This window comes from Canis lupus, chromosome 22 (genome assembly GCF_011100685.1).
Source record: "Canis lupus familiaris isolate Mischka breed German Shepherd chromosome 22, alternate assembly UU_Cfam_GSD_1.0, whole genome shotgun sequence".
Taxonomy (NCBI): Eukaryota; Metazoa; Chordata; class Mammalia; order Carnivora; family Canidae; genus Canis; species Canis lupus.
The window spans coordinates 22,421,407-22,441,105 of NC_049243.1; the positions used below are offsets into that span (position 1 = coordinate 22,421,407).

The window sequence follows — 19,699 nt, forward strand, 5'->3', positions numbered from 1 at the left end:
CCTTACATATGCTAAAAATAAAGCAAGTTTTAAGGTATTTCAGGTATTCTATACATTTGGTTTTACATAAATGCCTAAAAACTTGTGCATTCAGAAAACTTAACTCATTCGAATAAAGCCTATAAACTCAGAGATTGTATATACATTTACTTGATCTTTGTGACTTTTCATGGTAAAAACAAAGTTGGATATCTCTTCAAGAAACAAGGTTTTTCAGAGCCCCATGGATTTATTTATAAGGACATTCCTTAAAGAAACATCCAGTTTCATTTTTTAAAAAAGATTTATTTATTTATTTTAGAGAGAGACTGAGAGAGAGTGAAGTAGGGCCAGTGGGAGAGGGAGAGAGAAAATCTTAAGCAGACTCCATGCTGAGGCCAGAGCCCCAGGCAGGGCTCAATCTTACGATCCTGAGATCAGGACCTGAACCAAAACCAAAAGTCAGAGGCTTAACCGACTGAGCCACCCAGGCACTTCTCAACCTCATTTTAAAAAATTAAGATTAAAAAATTTTAATGTATAATTTCAAACTTAAAAATGCCAAGGGTAACAAATATATACTAAAGTTTCAAAGACAACAAATATTGGTCTGAAAATATATCTCTGTGTCTTAGTAACACAGAAAACCTGGGCAATTATTTGTGGGAGAAAGTAAATAAATGCATAATGCAAAGTATAAAAGCTACGGCCTTTCCCTATCCATAAAACAACTGAAATATTTGATTCATGCTATGATTGTAGCTCAGTCAGTGGCAACAAAAGAAAATCTCTGACTTAAACTTAGTAAATTAAATTGCTTTCATCTATCATTTCTTGTGGATGTTTATTATAATGTTGGACTCAGGGCAAAACATATCTATTTTATTCTAGAAAGAGGGTTAGTGATAGAGACAGAGACAGAGGCAGAGAGAAAGAGAAAAAGACAGAAAAGGGGAGAGAAAAAAAGAGAGAAGGAAAAAAGTTAAAAAGTAGTGGCTTATAGCAATGATGAAAAACATGTTGTAGGTGGCAAAATGAGATGCATGCAAATGACAAGTAGGCTCCCTGTACCCTGAAAACATTCAATTCCAAGTGACCTGTGGCCATAAATTACCAGCACGAAGCTTCAGATCCTAGTCCTGTAATTTCATCAAGATCAACAAGATGCAATCTTGAAAACTGTTTGCATGGTGTGAGGACGAATTGATGCCCTTGTTCTTTCAGACAGCTGAGTTTGATGCACAAGAGTCTGACTACTTTTCTGTCTCTGTGTAGCCGTATATGGCCATTGTAAATAATTAAGTAGAAATTTGTTACCCTTTTGTCAAATGTATTTCTGATGTTGCTCTTCCTAGCTTCCATTAAGAAATCCCTTGATTAAATTTTAAAGTCTTAAACAATTTGAGAGTCTGAGAGCATTGGATACAAACTACAATTTGAATGTTTTGCAGGGGAAAGTCATACTCTCTTTGGGAGTAGGAAAAATCATGTCAGGTATTTAGTATGCAGCCCCATGATTCCTTTTCAAGGCACGATATTACGGATTTGATTACCAACCCTGTAGCTGGCTCTTGTAGGTCATTTATTTTCCCAACTCCTTTTTTGTAGATATTCAGAAGATATTGCTTAAAAATATTTGAAAATATTTTAATTTAAGCAAAATATGCTTGTAACTAGAAATTTTAAACTTTTAATCATTCCAACTCTTACATAATATGATCAAAAGAAAATACCAAACAAATGTTATTTACAAAAATAAACTTAAAACTCATAATTCTTCTTTATAACCTTGTTTATAATATTCTCAAATAATTTTTAGGAAAGGAAACAAAACAAGAAGTAAAGGAGCTAAATAGTGAAATATAATTTTCCTGATTTATGCTTTAGAAAATATGAATAACTTTAATTTTTAATCATATTCTTCTTAAAATGCATGAATTCCAAACAGATTGGTATGAATATGCGGGACTTGTGGGGGTATACCATAATTATTATATATAGTCTGTAAAAAATAAAGCAACCTTTAAATCTAGAACACATATAATTTAAAAAACAAAATATGGCATTAATTTTCTATTATAATTAAAAGAGACAGAACGCATTACCTTTTGTGAGGTGTCATAATGAAATGCTTTCTGCAGATTTTTACTTTCTTCATGCAGGTGAATGTTACAAGTCTTTATTTCTCCTCTCTGTATACCTTTTTCTCTTTTGCTTCAGTAAAATGGATGAAAATGAAACGTATGCGTATGGTATTTAGAACTACTCTTACCAGGGACTTTATTTCTGTGGCGATGCTATTTCCTTAACAACTCATCTTTTTGACCACTGCACTCATTACATTTACATCTTATAAGTGTCTCTTTCCTTTTGGGATGAGAGAATTAGAAATCTCATGATTATTTATTTTGGAATTCTTTCTGGGTTTGCGTTATGTTTTGCATATTATAAACCCTGCATCTAAACAAAAAGTGCTAAAAATTAAAATTGCACCACTTTGATCATATTACCTTTCTCCCTACTGCTACCTCCAACTTTTGCCTTTCATGAATTCTATAGAGTTCAGGTTCACGATCTGTTGTTTTTATGTTTCACCTGCTGTGAGGCCTTTCCTGAAACTTGACTATGCAAACCAAGTTCAATTATAGGAGTTGTTGATCCAAAGACAGAAGCTAGCATAGCCAGTCACCCCCTCTTCTCCTCCTGTTTCTCTTTAGGGACCCAGGCTCCCCTGGTTCTGGCTGTGGCCCCTGCTAGGGTCTAGCCCATGGAACTGCTCTCTCCTGGTTTGCTTCATGTTCTGAACAGAAAGAGATGGATTGATCACCTCAGGTTTGTAACTGGAATCTTTTACTCACTTGATATTCCATGAATCAATAATCACAACTTGTTTCCTCTTTAAAAAAAAAATAAAACAAAACAGAATGGTTATTTGTGCTTTGCAGATTGGTTTGGAAGACTGATACACACACACACACACACACACATATATGTGTATATATATACATATATACATATATATGTTTTACATAAGTTAGCAAATTTCTGATACATAGTAGTCTATCAATAAATGGTTAATGTCTTTTGTTCCAGACTTATGGGTGGGAGGGGTGCTACAGTTTTGACTTGGTTATTAAACTGACTAATAAGTTTTAAAGTTTTGGCAGGGGGTTACTGCAATGGTTTAAAACATTAAAATCACTAGCCTGGGGAAGGGGAAGTTTAAAAAATATTGATGTACGGGTCTCTCCTCCAAAGACTCTTGATATAATTAAGTTGTAACGTTACCTTGGCTTTGAGAATTTAAAAAAAAAATTCTGAATGCTTCTACCGTGCAGCCAAGGTTGAGAATCATTGGTGTAGTGTGACATGTCTCTCTGGTATATTTTTACTTTAACAGGAGCTTTATGAGTTCCAAAGTCCTGTAGTGGTGGGGTACCTAGGTGGCTTAGTTGGTTGAGCATCCAACTCTTGATTTCAGTTCAGGTCATGATCTCAGAGTCTAGAGAGCAAGCCCTATGTAGGGCTCCACATTGAGAATGAAGCTGCTTAAAATTCTCTGCTCCTCTCTTTCCCCCATGCAAGGGTGTACTCTCCCTCTCTCATAAATAAAAAAATAAATAAATTAATTAATTAAAAATAAATAAATAAATAAATAAAAGATAGATAGATAGATAGATAGATAGATAGATAGATAGATAAATAAATAAACAAATAATCAATCATTAAGTCCTGGTTCCCAAGCCAGGAGGTATAATCCACCTGGGTATATTTGGAAATGTTTACATACAATTCTGTTTTTCATAGTGACTCAGGGAACCAGGAACATAAACAATCTCTCCACAAGGTAGAGTCATTGCCCTTTACTCACAGCCAGTAGGGGACGTCTCCCCAAGAGACACTGAGGTTGCAGAGGATATTTCTATCATTTTTTTCCCTTTCTCCATTTCCTTCCTCTCTTCCTTCCTTTCCACCATCTTTTCCTTTCTTTTCAGGTTTTTTTTTTTGTTTGTTTTATTTATCCTGTATAACATTAGAGAAAATAAAATAAGTGTTTGAATTTGCCTGTGTCCTGTGCAGACTGATCAAGATTATTTCTGACAAAGCTGAGCAGGGAAGGATTGCAATATCTAGAGTTTATGGTGGACCTTTTGTCCAGACTGTCCTGAAAGTACCCCTTAATGATGCTGGGTCAGTAGGTATCTGCTCTATTTACTCCTTGCCATCCTTGCCCTCGGATAATAATTTTAAAACCCACTAATGTAATTTGTACTCTTTTTCTATTGATTATACAATGTTCTGAGGCTGCCTTAGAGTACTGAAATAGCAGCAATAATTAGTATTTATTGAACACCCATTGGGTAGCCTATCACCACATAGGAGACCACTGTGTGAATCTTTTAACAATTCTGCTACTACAGACTTCAATGGAAAATAGATAGCCAAATAGCACTTTAACATTAGGTGGAAATCCATCTTTTCAGGCATGTGGTCAAAATTTAATTCTGATTTATAATTTTTCTGTGCTGATTGGATTCACAATGATTTATTCTTACTTCTCTATCTCTTTATCACTTGGTTCTAAAAAATCCTAGGTAACTGTAATTGCCAAATGAAAAACAGTTGTGATTTCTTTTGGCGTAATTATTTAACTAGGATGAAATAACACCAGTGTGAATGTACGACACTTGTGTTTTGACTGTGGTACTGTTCTAATCTGAACCTCCTCTTTGCAGAGTAACCCGGGAGGATTCATAGAGCTTGTATTATACTAAACTCTTGTTTTACAGAGTCACCTCTGACATATCAGGCAGACATATTAAATGCTAAAAAAGCACAAGAACCACATTATTTAACTATTTTCTGCCATTGGATTTTTGGTAGCGGTATTCCTTTCTACTCTTGCTGTTCTAAAATCAATTATTAAAGCACAAAATTTAGTTTGAAAAGTGTGAAAAAGGGGTAGTGAGATGATAAGTCAGTGACATAAGTAATACACATTGTGATTTTATAACTAAGACTCTAATATTTCTGGATGTGACCAATGGTAATCCATATTTTCCTAAAAAAGAAATCAGGATATGAGTAATTAAGTTAATTTGGCAATGATTTGTATTAATTTGAGTATTTGAGTGTTAGAAATGAATAAATAAATAACAATGAAATCACCAGGAACTTGCAGATGAGAATTCTATAAGAATTAAAATGACTCAATGCTTTTATTTGTCCTTTAATTTCTTTTAAGTAATTAATATCACAATGTATTGTTGCAAGTTCAAAAACCACGCATTTCTGGATTTCTGGTATCGGAGAGATCTTTGTGATCTTGTTCATTCATTTTTCCTGAATAGCATTGAGTTGATTTGCTGATTTTACCATGAAATATCCCACAAAGTACCCTAGCACATAAAGGTATATTGCAATAATCTTGGCGCATTCTCCTGTTGATTTTACAATTGTTAATTTAAGTGCTACCTTAGATAAAATACAAAGGTCTTCTGGCAGGGGAGTAATTTAACCAATTCTATATAAAGATATTGATTAACTTTTTATGTAAGGCAGAAGGCATTATAACATGTTTGAGTATCTCTTTTAGAAATACATAGCCAATTAAGTAGAAATTATTTTTATACCTCTATGGGCTTTAATAACGGTATGAATATTTAAATATGCAAACCTATTCACCTGCCCAGCATGTACACTACCCTTTCTGCCATAAGCATCTTCCTTTTCCAAACAGTTTACACGTTTTTTTTTCTGCTTAAGCAGTATATCTTATCCATGATGCAAACAGATGAAAATCTCACTTGAGCTTCTTTGAAAGAAAAAGAAAAAATGGAATATCTAAATGATGTGTGTGAAGATACTCTTAAATAATTACATCTTATGGTATATTGTTTATATTTTTAGTATTTTGATAAAAATATTTCTGACTATAGATAGGATGTTTTAAAGATCTACCAACCCACTAACATTATTCAATTGAAATAAATAAATCAAATATGAAATTATATTAAACTATGGTATACTATTCCATCTACCTATTATAATATTGAAAATAAGACTAATCATAATTTAATTGCATATCCCTATTATAGACACGTTTGTAGCTATAATGTATATAAATCTCTTCAAGGAAGCATTTTATAATAGTGTTTCGATCTATATGGGGAAGAGAGATATTATATTAATCTAGAAACATTTATATTTTTTATTAATTCCAATAAGCTGTTCGCTTAAATAAAAACATATTTTTTGGGTTTGCTAATACTATACATTTTTAGAAACACTACATATTTGAGAGTGCCCAAGACATAGAGATACTTAATGAGTATGTAGTATATCCTATCCTGATATAAATAAGTACTGTTATGGTACTTTTATTTAGTAAGTACTACTAACCTGCACAGCAGGTATCAAAATTTTAACGCTTTTCATGGAGGTTCATCAGGATTTAATAGTTATAAATGATAATAGCCTTAGAGGTATTCAATAATCGGCATTTCTAAAAATTAAAAATTTTAGAAAGGTTTTAAAATTGTTATTTCTGGAAGAACAACAAAAATCTTGGAGAGATAGTGAATATATAATAAACCACAGAGAAAAAAAGTGAAATAGAATAAGTTATTTAGAAATTCTGTATGGTTGCCAATTGGATTATTACTGAGAAGTGTTCTCAGGGGCCTCAGATACAAGTTAGGTGTTATATAGAACAACCAGAAGCAAAGAAAAAGATGTTGGTCTTGAACCACATCTTTTGGAGCACTTAGGGTCAAAAGCTTTAAAACAATATTTTCATTTGTAACCCAAATACATGGGTTTTCATTGGGCATCATTCTTTCTCCCATTATATAATATTAACATTTGATTATGTCTAATAGAAAACACATATGACCCCAAAAGTATTGAAGATATTCAGCTAAAGTTATGGATAGAAGGAAATTTGGATCACATTATATATAACCCAGTAAGCTCTTTAAAATCTTGCACTTTCATCAAATTCCCCACCTTAATAGCTGATAAGCATATATTTTACTATCAACATCTTCCTCCCAACATCTCCATTTACATGGATTCCATTTGCCTCTCCTAGCCTTCCTTTCTAAATATCTGTCTAGAGTCCTATGCCAGTTAGCAAGACAAAGTTATTTGGGCATCACTAAGAAAAAGAAAACCTTGTTATTAACCAAAGCCCAACCAACAATTGCTTCTTCATAATAACCCTGAAGACTTTCACTTTACTGCAGTACAGAGTTCAGATCAAATAATATGTAAGCCATGTGGGCATGAGTAGAATAATTGTTCCCCAGGGATGTCAAAATCATAATCCCCAGAACCTGTCAATTTGTTACTTTACATGGCAAAAAGGAGTTAAGGTTGCTAAACAGCAATATTAACCCAGTAATCCTGGTTTCCCAAGTAGGCTGGATATAATCACAAAGGTCTTTAAATGATGAAGAGGTAAGCAGGAGAGTCAGAAACAGAAATGTTACCATAAGAAAGACTAGACAGATGATTGTTGGCTTCGATGATGGAAGGAAGCCCTGAGTTAATACCACATTAGGAAGCGTCTAGAAGCTGAAAAAGGCAAGGAAACTGGTTCTCCCTTAAAACTTCCAGAAGAAATGCTGCCCTGCCAACATCTTTATTTTAGCTCAGTGAGAGCCATTTTGATCTCCAGAATTATAAGATAATAAATATGTGTTGTTTCAAACCAGTAAGTTTATGGTAAATTGTTACAACATCAGTAAGAAAATAATACAGTATATTTCTTAGGTAGTTGTAGAAACTTTAATTTTTAAAATGTTTCTTATGGTCTTTTCTGGGAATCAGCAGAACATGTCTCATACATGCTATGGTCAAGTCTTTGGGACTAAGTGGCATCTGCCATCTTCCCTTCTTGCCCTACAAACTACTCTTTTTCTGGTGTTAACTAATGATTTCTCCCCTGTTAAATATCTTCTTAAGTTATTAAATACCATCTTGTAGGTCCTCAAAGCCATACTCACACATGGGGAGAATTTATTTGCTCTCAAGCAAAATACTTAATTAGATTTTTCCCAGATTATTTAGAGTAACAGCTTTAATTTAAGACACACTTGTGACTTGATGGAATTCAAAAAGTTGAATGACCAATATCATTCCAGAGGCAGAACTCAGAAAACCCTTTACAAAAACAAACAAACAAAATTTTTCAGTATCCAATATTTTCTTTGTTTCAGAATGAGAATATTTCCCAGCAGGTTTCCCAGGATACCTTAAAGTATCCTCCAAATTCCCAAATAAATTTTCATTCCATCAAGAAAGTCAGCTCAATTGGGATTTCTTGATGCAAACAATACCCCCACACACACCAAAAACAAACCCATACCCATTTAAAAATATGCTCTACATTTCCCCTCCTTTTTCAGTGAGGTGCCAATCAAAATTTATTAACACAATCATCAAAAGTCAGACATAAACAATTTTGATGTTTACAAAGCTTCTTTTATATGAATGTATCACAATTTATGTTGGACATTTGGTTCATTTAACTTACATTTCATATTATTTATAATTTTTATTTTGATTATCAAATCAGAAGTGGTTGTATTTATTCCTAAATATTTATTACCATTTGGGAGTATGTGACCCTACAAGTTGATTTAAGTAAGATGATATGGATATTTTTAATGCTCTTCACAGATTTTGCCAGATGGATTTTTAAAAAATGTTTGAATCAATTTCCTCTCAATTATTGATGTTTGAGATTTCTTATCTTACCACACACTAGCCAGTAATGAAGTAGTTTGATAAATTTGGTAGGCAAAATGCTACTTTATTCCTGCTTCAATTTGAATGTATTTGGTTATTGGTAATTCAAAGCATTTTAACATACTTTTCATTTTAGTATTTAACCTTCTATAAAATTTCTCTTCATGCTTTTTGCCTATTTTCCTATAGGAATGATTCCCCCTCCCCACGCTTCACGTATATTGAATTCTTATACAGTAACAGTTATAACCCCATACTATATTTATTCCTAATGTTTTTCCTGATTTTATGATTACTTTTCATGTATTTGTTCTTTTGAGGTACATGTTTCCTCTAACTTTTGTAGTTACATTTATATTTCTCTTTGAAATATACATACTTTCTTTTGTGTTTAGAAAACATCTTTCTAAGTAGAGATCATATGGATATTCAGTGTCATTTGTTCTCTGTTTTTTAATGAAGTCATCTTCTACACAGCCTTCTTGAAATCTCATTCTTGCCTTCTGTGGTATAATCAGTTTTGGATTTTATTCTTATTCTCAAGCCCTTTGCTAAGATGCTTCAAGATTTCTCCTCCTCATTCTGTTCCTAACGTTCTGCTGTTATTCCTCGGGGTTCTATCTTTGAACTATCCTTATTTCACCTCTTTCAGACAAGTGATCTCATTTACAACCATGCTTGCATTTATTACTTACATAAAGACTTTCTCAGATACATTTTTTCTACCCAAATATCTATCCTACATTTTAAAACTGCATATTTTATTACAGAAGGCACACCTACTTTGGAAGTTTATAATCAAACTCCTTGTACCCAAGGCCCAATCCTTCCCCTTTCCTTGATCAAGAATGCTGACACTTTACTCCTTTCCTTCAATTAATATGGACAAATCCTTCTATAAATGATCTTTTTCCTACCTGCACAGCCTCACCTCTTACACCAGGTTGAAGGTATTTATACTTCCCTAAACTCACTAGATTATTACCCTGGTTGCAGTAATCTTTCTACCTGGAACCTTTTTATTCTCATGCGTTCCCCATGTCCACTCCAGGCTGGTTAAAGTGTCCTGCATCTGTGCTCCTATCAGAACATTCACAGGTTCTTTTTTTCCTTGCTTAGGATTTGTCTCATATTATTGATTTCTATCTTAGCTCATGTCTCTAACACCTAGCACAAAGAATGTTTCTCAAAAAAGAGGAATTATCTCATTTTCCCTTTATTTCCCAGTGCCCAACCATGTGATAGGCACTGATTGATATAAGCAATGAATAAGTATTTGTTGAATTAAATGAAATTGAAAATGTACAGAGACCGATTAATACAATTACCATACTTTCTCTAGCAAGGCTAGAATTAAATAAAGGAGATAATGGGTTTACTCGGTCTGGCCATTAGTAAATGTGCATAAAAGATGCTCAGAGAGACATATCTGTTAGTTTGAATACGTTATGGATTTGGACTGTGTAAAACATAAAATTACTTTAGATTTATGTTGGAAATTTGTGATAGTGGCTGGGGAGAGGGAAAGAACTAGTATCAGAATAGGAACAAAGAACAAAAAATATTAGGAGTTAACATGGTGAGTTCTACTGAGAGAGAAAAATCTGAATTTTACATCCAATCAGAAAACGAAATCTTGGAAATTTCAAGTGATAATTGTGTATTTGTAACTGCTTTTCTAAATAAGATATAATTACCAAAATTAAAGTAAATAATAAATGCTCCTTAAGCACCAGTTATTAAGATTTATATGTTTAATTAGCTGTTTTATAGCAAATTGAGCTTTAAACATTTTGCCTTTGCAACAAAATTTAAATCGCAAGACATCTTTCTTTTTTTCTAGTTCCTGTATTCTCAGTAACAGATTTTCCTAGGCATTCTTTCTTGGCAGCTCCTTGGAAATGCCAGAAATGGATTTTCTGTAGTACCTGTTGACCTCTTAATGATGAAAAAATCCTAGACTAGAAGTTACTTGCAAAAGTGGAGATAGTGATCTTGATAAGTTCTTTTTTTTTTTTTTTTTAGATTTTATTTATTCAGGAGAGACACACAGAGAGAGGCAGAGACACAGGTAGAGGGAGAAGCAGGCTCACTGCAAAGGAGCCCAATGTGGGACTGGATCCCAGGATTCCAGGATCACGGCCTGAGCCCAAGGCAGGGTCTCAATCGCTGAGCCCCCCAGGTGTACCTTGATAAGTTCTTTGTAGCTCCCTCTTTGATATAGCATTTTAATTCCTTTGTGGGATCATAGAATACTTTTACTATTGAACAAAGAGGCAGAGAGAGACTGTTTGCTAGAACAGAAAAGAAGAAGGTCTGAGGTCAAGGGCTACCTAGGGCCTAAGAGTAATATATAAAGATAGAGATAAGTATGTGTTGTTAGGTTTTGGGTTTGTCTAGAGAAAGGACACTGTGAAAATGTCCAATGATGGACAATGATGTCCAATCATTTTAGTCTTACCAGAGAATGAATAGGAAAGTCATCTGCTGAGATGGAATAAAATTGAAAATAGGAGAATTCTGGAAATATGAGAAGAGCCACTATAAACAAGCCCCAAAGGAGCCCCAAAATAATGAAAATGATTAGTGAGGAAAAATAAAGGACCAATTATAGTTTGATAGCAAAGACTAAAGGTGACCCATTCAGTAAAGTCTTACAATTTCACCAACAGCAGTTCCAAACCCAGAAACAAATTAGAGGGAATGAGATTAAAAAGTCGACCAAAAGTTATAAATAGTTGGGCAAGTAGTGAAAAAAGACAGGAGAGAGGCGATTCAGGGTGAGTTGGATAATAATGAGCTTGGGAATACGTACGTATCGAAGACGCAGGGTAGTATTTATGAATTACTACAGATCAAGAGAAATAATGGGTCAATTGTAGTTGTTGTTCTGCTGGGATTTACTCTAGCAAAAGTCTATGTGAATCAGAATATGTATTGTTTCCTAGGTTTTTAGCTTGTCAACTATAGCTAATGCCTATTAATTCTTAACTGTATTCTTGCCCAAACAATTTATGCTTTGCAGAACTAGAAAAAGGCATTGTATGGGTAAGTATTATGAATTGGTTCTTAGATATGATTTAAGCAAGTATCAGTAGGAATAGTAAACTTGGAGTCATGTTAGGAAATAATTAAAAATGGGACTGAATTGATTCATGTAAGGTGATGGATGAGTGTCTAGAAGCCTTGGATTTAGAAGTGGAACCTATAGAGAGCAAACTTTCAAATCATTGATTTTTTTTTTCAGTTTTGCTTGATGTTAAGAAAAGAATCAGAAGCACATAGGCATTGCATACAATGGGACGGGTGTCAATAGAAAGAGGCTAACTCTGCATAAAGTTGATCCAGTTGCACCAGGAATGTGTGGATCCCTCTGATTAGGTCTGTTGCATAGGTAGTCTTCCTAAAGGTGTAAATTAGAATAGCATATGAACTTACCCATTATTAATAGGAAATAATGGAATAATACGCCAAACCTATTAACTGACAGCATTTGGGAATGTTTACATACCTTTTGGTGTGGTCTTGTTTCCCACAGAAAATAGGCAACAAAGAAAAATTCTGTTCAGTGACCTCTTGGGTGAACTAAGGAAGAAGTAGAAATTACATTGTTTAGCAGCAGAGCATATGCATGTTTCAAGTCCTCTGTTCATAAACTCACTAACTGTATATTTGGCCACATTACAACTATGTATCTAATTTGCAACTTTTCTGCACAATATGGACTTTAAGCCTTAGAATGAAAAGCTTTTCATTTACAGTTTTTGCAATGAGAATGCAAGTCTTCAGAACATCTTTTAAGGGCTATTGTGGACTCTTTTTTAGAGTTACTATCTTTTGAAATGCTTATGGATCTATAACTATTTAATCCCATATATTTGTCCTCAAACTTCTTGTGTGAACACAGTTGAACACAGCTTAATAAAATGGACTTACTTCTTGAAAAGTAGATTCAAAATATATTAAATAATGTAATATTAAATAATTATGATAAATCCTGTCAGACATCTGTATAACACAGTACTCAATAACATTTGTATGCCTGACAATCAGAAGATTTTTGCTTTACCAAGATATGTAATCCGTGGGGCAAAATATTTAAAATAACATTGTCCCATCTTGCTAAATCACACCAATTTAAAATAAAAGAATAAGACATTTTTGTAATCTAATGACGAACAGCAATTCTTGCATTTTGCTGGTGTTTTGGTGGTGTTTCTCCCTTTCTTTTGAGTCAAGAACATTTACTTTTTAAAAAAATATGACTACACTGAGTGTCTCAGGGCATAATTTAGGCAGGAGAAAGGCTTCAATTTTATGTCTTCTTTCTTCCCCTCCCCTTCCCTTCCTCCTCCCCCACCTCCTCCTCCTTCTTATTATTATTTCAGAAATAGTGAGCACCATGCAGATATCTAGAAGTGTTAATGATGGTAGTTTCATCTTTAAAGTGAACAATTCTTGCCATGTTATTGGAGATAGTTTAAAGTTGATTGTATTGTCCTTTTTATTCTCTCATTAAGTTTGAAGAGAAGCTCTTAGTGCGAGCAGCCCTTTATGATGCTCTATGCATTTCTGGTCACCAGGGTGACATGTTATGGTCATCTCCCACTGCTATAAAAACAAGGTTACAACAAATGTAAACTGCTTATACATTGACCCTTGAACAACATGAGTTTGAACTGTGTGAGTCCACTTATATGTGGATTTTTTTTTTGATAAATACAGTATAGTATTATAAATGTACTTTCTCTTATGATTTTCTTAATAACATTTTCTTTTCTCTAGTTTATTTTAAGAATACAGTGCATAATACATATAAAATGTGTTATCAACTATTTGCGTTATGATTAAGGCTTCTAGTCAACAGTAGTCTAATAGTAGTTAAGATTTCTGGGAGCCTAAAGTTATCCACAGATTTCAACTGCATAGAGAATCATTGTCCCTAACCCTCACACTGTTGAACAGTCAAGTATAATTTTCTTATTCTTATAATTTGCATTCACACTTACATGAACAGAGATACATAAATGGAGGCGTGGCTCATACTGCTTTATAGGGATATGAAGTCTTAAATCACTATGATTTTAAATGTAAACTCACTTTACAATGGAGAGAGAGTTGTCTTAAAGATTATTTTGAGTTATTTTGGAATATTTGTGTATTAAAGAAAACTGAATCTGATATATAACATTTAAACAAATTTTAAAATTACTAACATGAAACAAAGTTCTGCATCCTGCATTACACTTGCTATTTTCTTCATATTTTTGATCTCTTCCCAAAAAATGAAATGCCACTTTATATGCAATACTTTAAACTTTCTCTAGTACCATGCCAGCTCCCAGAGAACTGTTAAGTCCACCATATTTTATTTTATATTGTTCCAATAATTCAAAATTCTTAGCAAAAATGTGAAGTTTTCATTTAGATTACTAATTCATTATTCATTCATTCAAAAATTGTATGCCATTCACCCAGCTAAGTACTTTTGCATTTGAAAAAAAAATGGAACATGTGAAACAAATAGTGTAACAAGTGAATAATTTGAAGCTTCAAAAATGGATTTTGAGTTTAATATTTAATAGATTACAGACTTGAAAAAGTTATTTTACCACTTTGAGTCTCAATTATACATTCCTAAAAGTGGGGATAGCAATACTAATATGCTATGAATACAACTGCTTCATTAATCTCATTTGTTCTGAAAGTCAAATGAGTTACTGCAAGTGAAATTATCTTGCATTTGATAAAGTTTTACGAATATTAATATTACAATTTTCAAGAAGTTCATAATGCATTAGGTGAGGTTAGACAAGTATATACATTATCACAATAAACGTTAATTGATAGGGCATTGACTTTGTAATATTGTGATTTACAATAAAAAATATGTATTTGGTCTTCATCCCCATTTGTAGCACAGCGCTTTTAAAACCCTTGGTATTTCCTAAACTATGAGAGAGATAAAGCTGTCTGCTGTTATGTTAATGATCCAACTTTCAGACCATACCTAAGATTGCCCCTGGTTGCCAGAACCAACTATGTGATGACACAGGTGGAACCTACAGTCCTAACTCTTGATCTCAGGAGAAGGGAGAGGCGCTGGAAGTTGAATCAATTTCCAGTGGCCAATGATTTAATCAATTATGCCTATGTAATGAAGCCTCCGTAAAAACACAAAAGTATAGGTTTTGGAGAAACTCCAGGTTGCTGAACAGGAGAGTGGCACATTCAGAGAGGGTGTGGAGCTCCGACTCCTTCCCCATACCTTGCCCTATGTAACATTTCCCTTTGGCTGTTCCTTTTTTAAATTTTTTTAAATTTTATTTATTTATTTATGATATTTATGATAGTCACACAGAGAGAGCGAGAGAGAGGCAGAGACACAGGCAGAGGGAGAAGCAGGCTCCATGCACCAGGAGCCCCACATGGGATTCGATCCCGGGTCTCCAGGATCGCGCCCTGGGCCAAAGGCAGGCGCCAAACCGCTGCGCCACCCAGGGATCCCTAGCTGTTCCTTTTATAATAAATTGGTGATCTAGTAAGCAAAAGGTTTCACTGATTTCTGTGAGTCACTCTAGCAAATTAATCAGTTTGAGGAAACCTCCAATCTGTAGCCAGTCATTCAGAGGAAACCTCCAATCTGTAGCCAGTCATTCAGAAGCACAATGTAGACTTGCAATTGGAATCTGAAGCAGAGAACAGTCTTGTAGGACTGAACCTTTCACTCGTGGGATCAAATGCTATCCCTGAGTAAGTGTCAGAATGGAGTTTAACTGAAGGTCACCCAGGTGGTATCTGCAAATTGCTTTGTGGTTTGGGGAAATGGACCCCTAAATGTTGGAATTGGGTGTTCAGACCCTTTAGATATATTATCTTAAAATCATAATTTAAAAAAGTCATTATCTTAAAAACACCTAGTTATAAATAATTATCTAAGAAATCCATAATATATGCCCTGGGGAAACAAAAGTGAATAAAGTATACCCCACCCTCTAGGAGTTTACTGCCCTATAGGATGAAGGAAAATTATATAACTTATTTTTTTAAAGTAGACATACAAATGTATACATACATGTCCATGTACATATTTTTATGTGTTTAGATAGATGATTGATAGATACATAGATACAAAGATACATAGATAGATGTGCTATAAAAGATCCAGGTATTATAAGGAATCAGACTAGAAGCAAACAAGCTCAGCTACTGTGAGAAATCAGGCTAAAAGCAGCCACACTACTCCTATGCTATTAATGAGGACATGCCCCCACAGAGAGGCCTAAATGATAAGCAGGTAAGACAACAGAATGAATGGAATCAGAGGCAGGGGAGCAGGGAAGCACATTTGATATCAAGGGGTAGGTGGGGAACACAAAGAAAAAAAGGACTTCTCCCACACTGGATTTTGTAAACCAAATTAAACAATTTACGCTTCATTTCTGAGAACACAGGCTCTTTGAACTGATTTCATTAGGAGAGGAACAAGATCAGATTTACATTTCTGAAAGGTGATTTTCGATTAAGGACTAGAGATTAGATTAAATGATCCACGACTGGAACCAGGGTAACTGTTTCCTAACCTCTAGAGGTAATCCAGGTAACACTTCATAGTAGGCAGGAAAAGAATTGGCAAGATCTGAGGACAATTCAGGAGCAGAAGAGGCAGGGATAGCTTGTTGGATATTTAATTTCTTGATTGAGCAAATGCATAAGTGATTCCATAACATTAAATCATGGTTATAAACTACAATGATGCAATGAAGGAAAGATACATGGTGCTAAAACAATGTAAGTAAAGGAATCTAGCTTGGTCAGAAGTTGGGTAGGAGAGTTGCCCTGAAGAAGTGATGAGTCAGCAAAATTTGAATGAACCATAAGCGTCAAGTAGGTCAAAGGGGAGAAAAACACACAGCTAGAAGTAGAACAGTAAATGCCAAATCTTGCAGTGACTGAAACAAAGTAGGGCACAGTAAAGGAACTGTAAGCAGACTAGTACCTAGAATCCAGAGAGCAGCCAGGGAACTTGTGTGATGTGAGAAAGCAGCAAAAAGCAAAGAAAACCATACAGCAGTTTGCTGGCCAGGTTAATAATGGTGGACTTTATCCTTAGAAAAAGAGTTTGAAGTGCTGGTGTGTGTGTAAGGCATGTTTTGGTTTTATTTTGCCAATATTACCCTGGGTTCTGTGTATAAAATAGATTATAGGTCTCCACAGAGGATCCAGCGAAAACATGAAGTTCTTAATATTCCTAGTAAGATAGATGACAGTTTGGGCTAAAAATTCTGGTGATGATGGAGATGGAGAAATTTGGAAAGACATATAAAACAAATGACAGAATGTCAGAATTCAACATTTTTGGGAGCTTTGCATTGGTTATAAGCACGATTACTAATTAGAAGAAAAATGTGTCGCAAATATTTTTGCATTTCATCTCTTTTCTTTTGCTTGAAAAAAGCCAATGTTTATGAAATAAAAGAAATGGAAAGAAACTGAAAGGAACAATCAGACATGGGGGAAAAAAGAAACAAGATTATTGTTGCAGGAACAAAAGAAGAGAGCGTCAAATACAGAATCATTGTAAAAGGTTCTAGGAAGGCAGGTGCTGAGGGATAGTCCATGACTTAGTAACAAATAAAAGGATCTTCGATGTCCTGGGGTTTGGAGAGAAACTGAAGAGACATTGAGCAAGGTCTCTGAATGATGTGACCTAGCAGGTCCATTGGGAGACTTTAAAAAGAAAAGCTCAGAGTTGATGAGAGTTCTCTTTGATATCTTCTCTTTATTTTGTCTATGAAATGGAAGGTCTGTGGATGTTTTCAAGAGACTGCTCATGTTTGAAAAAGCAGCAGTAGATAATGGAATTGAAACTTGACTAGGGAACTAAAGGCTTAGTTAGTTCCCAAGGCTCTCAACATCTCTTGGAAACAGCCCCACTTCTGGTGATAGCGGAGTTGCAGACTCTCTAGAAAGTTTCAACTTCCACCAGGCACAAAGATAGGTTCAGATCTAAAAAAAAATTCAAAAGAAAAGAAGAGTCTTTGGATTGTGGTGGGAAAAAAAAGGTATCTTTATGGTATTTTTATCCAAATGTGACACTGAAGCATAAGAGAAGTGCATCCAGATGGGTTTCCAGTTGGATTGGGATTGGAGGAGACAGATATTTCAGGCAATGACATAAAAGACTTGGCATACATTAAGTTGATAATTATTAACTAGATACCATGTGTAAGAAAGATGCTGTAAGTATTTAAAATAAAATATGAGATATATTTGCCTCTTTGGGTGATATATGCTTTAGTTAGAAAAAAGACACAAGAATATGAAAACAATATTATGTTAGTATATGAGTACCAACAAATGACAGACAAAAGCTGAAAAATGGCACTAAAGAATTTTATGTTCTAATAGTCTCATTGAACTAAGCAAACACACTTGGATGAAAAGCCTTTCTCAGTTCTCTTTTTTCTTTTTTCCTTTTTTTTTTCTGTCTTACCACAGCAAAAAATGTCAATTGCATTTGCTATGCTTCTTAATATGCAAAAGTGTACTTATTTTGCACTAGAGTACACTTCTAAAATAAGATTTCAATGAATTGAAAAAAAATGTCATTACCACACACACAAAAAAGACTAAAGATCAGAAGTAAGCTCCTTCTAAGAGTGAAAGATGGTACTACACTTTCTGATGCAAAATTTTAAGAGACACATTTAGAAACTGTTAGCTTATGGGGTGCCGGAGTGGCTCAGTTGGTTAAACATCTGACTCTTGATTTCAGCTCAGGTCATGATCTGGGGGTCCTGGGATCAACCTCCATGTTGGGCTCTGGGCTCAGTGGAGAGTCTGCTTGAGGATTCTTCATCTCACCCTCTGCCCTCCCCCCACCCTGCTGGTTCTCTCTCTCTCAAATAAATAAATCTTAAAAAAAAAAAAAGAAACTGTTAGCTTACATTATAGTTTATAAACACTTCATTTAGGAAACTATTGTGGGAGTGTAATGTTAATTTCCCTGGTGATATTTAAGTATCCCATATATACTTGTTACAGTTTTCTTCCTGTATCTCTGGTAGGGAAAATCTGTTAAGAATTGACCTTTCCCTTTTGTTATTGTATTAGTGATGACAGATTGTGTTCCAGGCATGGTGCAAGAGACTGACAGATAGAAAAACATGCACCTTTTTCTGATTGAGCCAACAGAATAAGGAGCAATATGAATAAGGAGATTTCTAACCTTGAAAGGTAAGTTCATTTATTTCCTTTGATGATAAATTACTATATTTTATCTCTCAGATCAAGAGCATGGATACTTAGTTTTGATTTTCTCTCTCAGTTATTGGAATGACAATGATTATATCCAGAAGTTAAATACCTCAGAAAGGAGATACTGTTTTACTACATTTCGAAAATTCCTAATTCTACTTGTGGATACTGCATAGACCGTTAACTCAAAAATTGCTTCATCCACGGACTGGTGAGCCACACTGATATCTTAAGCAAAAAATAAATGCTAGCTTCTGAATAAACAATTCTCCATGCGGAAGATATATTATTTAGATCTAAGTAAGCTGTTGAGTCTGAACACCTGTTATCATAGTTGTGATTGGTCTCACCTAAGCCAGTGGCCTCAGGATGATAATAGATCAAGGGACAAAAACATCAAAAAAAATATCCCCAGGAATTTGTGAGCTACCACCAGCTCTTCTACTCAGGAGCTATATTGCTGGAACTGGCACATGTTTTACATGTTTTTGGCTTGCTCAGTTGAATAAATCTTGGGAGGTCTCACAAGTCCATCTTTTTCCTATTTTTACATGGCTTCCTGGCTTGTGTATTGCCAATATATCTGCTTCTGACTGATGTCTTCAGGTAGATTAGAAGCTGACAGCACCTGACCAATGCTGCACCCAGGTGAATGATTCCACCAAAAAATACTGCAGAGTGCATTTGTCTTGTCACTTCTCAGATA

At 34.5% G+C, this 19,699-nt stretch overlaps 1 long non-coding RNA gene across 1 annotated transcript in view; it reads left to right on the plus strand.

The window, feature by feature from the left end:
• Nucleotides 1-19,426, plus strand: part of LOC111091645 — a 54,469-nt gene extending 35,043 nt beyond the window's left edge. The window contains exons 3-5 of the long non-coding RNA XR_005376358.1: nucleotides 2,697-2,811; nucleotides 18,850-18,972; nucleotides 19,064-19,426. This is a non-coding gene — a long non-coding RNA (uncharacterized LOC111091645). The remainder of the gene's footprint in view (nucleotides 1-2,696; nucleotides 2,812-18,849; nucleotides 18,973-19,063) is intronic.
• Nucleotides 19,427-19,699: the final 273 nt, after the last annotated feature.